Source organism: Topomyia yanbarensis, chromosome 3 (genome assembly GCF_030247195.1).
Source record: "Topomyia yanbarensis strain Yona2022 chromosome 3, ASM3024719v1, whole genome shotgun sequence".
In the NCBI taxonomy this organism is placed as follows: domain Eukaryota; kingdom Metazoa; phylum Arthropoda; class Insecta; order Diptera; family Culicidae; genus Topomyia; species Topomyia yanbarensis.
In genome coordinates, this window is record NC_080672.1 from 29615066 (window position 1) to 29621065 (window position 6000).

Consider the following 6000-nt stretch of genomic DNA (forward strand, 5'->3'; position numbering starts at 1 on the left):
GACCGCTGTCAAGATCGGGAATATACAAGACTTCTTTGACCAAAATTTGCTGTGCTGTACCGTCGGCGCTAAGGCACTTTACATATCCTTCACCGACACCGACGGATTTTGTGGTAGATCCATCCGCCAGCACAACTTCGATCTTCACATTGTCGTTGAGCTTCTCGAAGAACGACCTGTCATTGGTCATGTGGCTGGACCATCCACTATCCACATACCGACGACCTTTTCGCCGGATGCCACCAACAACGAAACACATCGGATTGTCTGTCTCAGTAATCTGCTTTGCTTTTGTTCCATCCTGCTTACCACCGCTAGCTTCTCCGTTCTTCCTCTGCTGCTGCTGTAGCAGCCTGCAATCCCGACGGAAATGTCCGAGTTTCCGACAATGGAAACAAACCTTTTCCTTCTTCTCAGGCCTCTGTTGCTTACCTCGCAATTTCATAGCCTTCTCCCCTGTGTCGCCAGATCGCTCGACACGCAGTTTCTATTTTACCAATTCCATCGTTTGGTCAGCATCCGGCCGGCTCTCCATCGCCGTAACCAAGCCGCTATAGGATTCGGTCAAAAAGTTCTTCCAAATCGAATAAGTGCTTTTCCATGTCAGCGCCATCAGCCATGTTCAGGCTACAAATTCTTCTTAAGAGAGACACTCGCGACGTCATAGTCGTCTTCTCGTGGTAGGTCTTCAACTGATTCCACGCATCACGAGACGTTTCGGCGTTTTTTACTAGGTTTAATTGTCCATCTTCTACAAACAGTACAATCGTTGCCAACGCTTTCTCATCGGACTTTTGCCAGGCTACTTTTTGCTTTTCTGTAGCTTCTGCTGTCGGCGGATCACTTGACACTGTATGCCACAGCTCGTCGCGTTTAAGTAAAATCTCCATTTCCAAGTGAGATAGTTCAAATTATTGAGCCGGGGAAAAAGCGGTTTCTCAGCCATTCTTTATTAACTACGTGAAACAATAATCTTCCGTGCTCAACCAACAAGCGCACTGTTTGTGGAAATTAAAATCGACCGCACACAAAATCAGTCACTTTCACGCCATTCCACAGTGGCACGACTTAGAACAAAATGTGGACTAAAGTCCAAACTTTTCCGTATCGGTTCATATAGGACGTTTTTATGTAATTTTGGTGAGCTGCATTCGTTTTCGATATTAAAACATTTCAAAAATAAACATTTACTATTCATTAGGGTGTCTCAAAAATATTTTTTTCTGAATCGTTCTTAAAATTTGTGTATATTAATTTTTGTGTGCTAAATCGTTTTCGATATTAACATTTGTAAAAAAAATCATTATACATTAGGGTGGCTCAAAAATAATTATTTTCTTGCGAAGGTTCAAAAATTTTTAAAGACATTTTTGTGCGCTGAATCCGTATGTCGGTTGTAAAAATAGAAATTAACTTTACTACTTATTGGAGTGGCTCAAAAGTAAATATTTTGTCTTTCATAATGATTTCTTTCAATTGTAATTTTGGAATTTATTTTCCGCATGGAAACGAATTGATTGACATCTCATTACGGGGCTTCAGAAATGACTATATTATTTTTAAGGATCAAATAAAATGTGATCGACTAATTTTGGAACGTTTTATTCATTAGTGGATTACTTGGTATGAAAACTACATTTTCTTTCATTTTCAAAACAAACATTTTGAGCGTCCTAGTGGAATATTGATTTACATTCACTACTCAACAAGATGGTTAACGATTTTGTTTTCGTAGGTGTGTTTTAAGTTACTTAGATTGCTTATTTCATACCTTAAATAAAAATGAATCCAAAATCCTTTTTTCGCGTATATGGTTCCTTTAAAAATGGTCTGATTTTAATTGGAAAATATCGCATACCCTTAAGCTATATCAGTGCTATGCAAACTCGGATAAAATAGTCTCACCAAATGACTAGAACTCAACTGTGTTCACTCAATTTGACAGTTATTGCGTAAGTTAGCAAAAATAGTTCATGAAACATTTTATGACACATTTCAATGGTTGAAAATATTTACTGATTTTTAAACATTCTTAATTCCTTTACCACTTAAAAACCATACTTCCAACTCGGCTTCTTACTCTTGATCATTAGTAAAACCCTTGTAGATCATGCTCTAAATGCTATTTGAAAGTTGTGCATAAATTAGTGTCATTATTCTAGTTATAAAGTGAATATTCAAATTAAACATCAGTAATAACCATGCGTCTCCATTCACGGTTTTTTCAAATTTTGACTGCTTATCGCAAGTTTTCGCAAAACTAGCATAGGCTCATTTTAAAGCGAAAATGAAAAGCTTTCGAATGAGCATAGTGTGATCGCGGGCATTCACGGGCGTCGTTGTTGTTTTCGCTTTAGAAGTTCGAATTCAATAAAAATTCATGACAAACAGTTATCTAAACACTAACTAAACCAACTAATGACTTATTTTTGGCGACTTTACGATGTAATTTTATCACACGGATAATTTTGGTGAAGTAATGCAATTCATACAATCAATCGTTTCTTTGAAAAACGAGAATAACCGTATGTAGTTCCTATTGTCAAATAATGCAAAAAACACTTGAGTTATGCCCTTCAAAAAGCTGTGAAAAATTCATTTTGCATTCAAATCACCTAAAATCTCGCGAAAATGTCTCTGATGGCTCAGCTGATACGAGAAAAATACTAGTTAGAATATCGCATAACCTTCATATATGGACTTAAGTCCGGGCTCGTCCCACTGTGCGACGGATAGTGCGGACGCGCGTGATCGCGAAAGATAAACGTAATACGAAAGTATAGAAAACACGTCTTTATTGTATCGATAGCGTTACAGGAAGGAAAAAGGAAAGGAAAATATTCTTCTTCACTTATGTCTACAGTGCTGACAACCGTCGTTGGCTGCCATTGCAATCCAGTGGCGCAGGGAAAATATCGCTCATACCTATACTACCAACACGAAAACGCCAGAATCGCAGTCTTCAGTGCAACGTTGGAGATACCACACGGAAAAAAATCTGTTCATAACTGAACGGTTTACGAAAATCGTGTTCAAGTTCCTGAAATTGTGAATAATAAACCTCGTATTCATGAAACTGTTTGTGTTTTCAAAAAACTGGTTCGCCCCGATATACACATGGCGCTACATTCGAATGTTTGGTTGGATTACTGTTGCTGTTCCCTGGACATGTTTAGTTTTTGTTATGATTCTTGTTCATAATTTGAGAATACACAGTCGCCAGTCACAAGATGTTCATGATTTCAGGAGCTTATTCGTGATTTTTATGATTACTCATCACGTTACCATGTTATTTTATTCATGAGTTTATTATCGGATTTTTCTGTCAGACTGGCGGGATTTATGATCATGATTTCAGGAACTTTCGTAATTTCTATTCACGTTATTGTCAAATTTTAGTCATGAGTAGAGTGATTCATGTTCATGATTTCAGGATCTTAGTCACCGATTATAGTAATTTCTGTTCACGTTATCGTGTTTGTTCTACAGCTTACTTTCGAAATTGACACGTGGAGTAATGTAACCCATGTTCATGATATTAGCAGTTTAATTCAGTGAAATATATCATGAACACGATTTGTGGTTTCGTGTTCTGTCCAGACATCACATGACTGTACCTCATCAAATGAATAACGATATTCAAGGTCCTAATAATTTTCTCATATCTACTGCTTGTACCTATTACTGGTCACTAGCAGCTGGACATTTTGTTTCGTGCACGAAACAAAAATGATTCCACGAATAATACTCCAAATTTTGTAAAATAGTTCACGTGAATATTTCATTACCATGTTGCAAGACATTGAAAATAATTAGAAATATAGGAAGATCCGGACTATTAAGACCGTGGGGTCATTCGGACCCCCTCGACGTCTCAGACAAAAGTAAGACTTTCTGTCGTACATATTTTTTAAAAAACCCTATTCTCAAACGTCAACTTTGACAGCTGAATCTAATTCGTTGTTTTTTTTTAGAAAAGAGATGCGTGTTTCATTTTTTTGCCATCCTCGAAACAAAAATCACTATAATGGTAAAACCGCGATTAAAACAAAAAAAGTGAAAAAATAACAGGTACGTGTTTTGGAAAGCTTGAGGCTCCTATTCTATGGATTAGTTTTCGTTTAGGTGAAAACACCCCCCCCCCCTATTACATCAACAACCGTTCAGCGGCTTGCGACTACACACACGATTGCACACGCCACAGCAAAGAAAATACACGAAACGCCAATCGAGCTGTGACTAACCAGATTAGGTTTTTGTAACTCCATTTATTTTGACATTAAAAATGTCTTACTCCACTATCTGGGGCTAGGTGTCATTCTAAAATCTAAACTATCTCCCATGTAACGAAACTATGTAAGGTTTGCACGCTTATAACTCCAATATTACTAGATGGATTTTAATCATTCATACACCAACCGATTCAGAAACACCTAACTTAAATATTGGTAATAACTTAATATCTTCCCAATAAAAGTAGACTTTTGGATATTGGTAAAATTAAAAAGCTCACGAAAAACGGGAAAATTACCATTCGTGAGGCAGATTTCTCAGACACAGCCATCAAAAGAGGGCAGCTTAGTGACTCAATGAAAGACGAAAAGTCATAAATAGAAGCGACGCATGGCGTTTAAATCAGTTGTTGCTCTTATCCCATACGAGCAACATCGTCTCCGGGTGATGCAATGAGCGCTATCGATTTTCGGTAACGTTGGCATTTGCACACACTCGCACCTAAGCGACTGAACCATATACGTTTAGTTTATAAATAGAGGTGACGCGTACACGTTTGAATCAGTTTTTGTTCTTATGTCGAACGGGTAAGATCATGGCTGCAGCGTCTGGGCACTACAATAAGCGGTAGACGCTATACATTTTCGGCAGCGGTGGCCGTGTGCGGATTTTTCGGGTACCAGCACGGTGTCACAGAATGATTTGCAAAGTGGGTGGGTGGGGTGGTTTGGATTTAATTCAATACGGTGTGTGCTGCTTAAGAGTGTTGCGTTTGAAAAAAAAATATACATATTTATTTTTATGCATGCGTGTGCGTTGTAACTTGTTAATCCATGTTTACGGCGCTTTGTAGCTGCGTAGGGTAAAGAGCCTATTGGTTTTCATGTTTCATATTTCGGTTATATGTTTTTTATCAGTAAGGCATCTGACAACGTGCTTCTGTAGTTATCGCACTATTCAGCTGCGTAGTATTTTATATAGGAGAGTACACTCTGGTTTTTTACGCGGATTTTGAAATTTACGCGGTTTTCATTAACGCGTTTTTTTTTAAATTTGCGCGGTTTTCATTTACACGGCCTGTATCCCCTGCGTGAAAAAACCTGAGTGTAATTGCATCGGAAACAAACACATTTCCAGCAGAACTTTTTGTTTTCTAATTTCAAACACTTTTGTTTCGTACTGCACACAACGGAAAATTTTAAAACAGAACTTACCGTCCCAGCAGCAATTTAAGCGGGTGTTCTTTTTCGATTCAAATTCAAGCCATGTCTTAAGCGTTACTGGACTTAAATTGTTTTCCCAGTTTATCCAGTCAGAATATCTGTCCTACCCTATGTATTTAAAACACAGTTCTAATTACGTTTTAAAGTATACAACAAATAGAACGGTTGGGTATACTAATTTAAATTTTAAAATAAATCTGTTTTAAATTATGAAACAAACCTCTGTACTGAAGATATAATTATGTCAGTCCTATTACCACATAAAACACCAATATAACATAAAACGCTGCAGAATTGGTTTAATAATACAATGTTTACACTACAGAGTTATAACACGTTTTAATAATTAGCAACAAGAAAAATGTCACCAAGATAGTATAAAAACCCGTTTTAACTGGTAGTGCGAACGTTGCATAACAATGTAATTTATCAAATAATTAAATTTTTCCACCACTAATCGATCAAAAAATACTTAACCTTAGGATTGTTTACTTAAGTTCATTAGTACATTATTGAAAATTTAAATGGAAAATGAAATTTCATA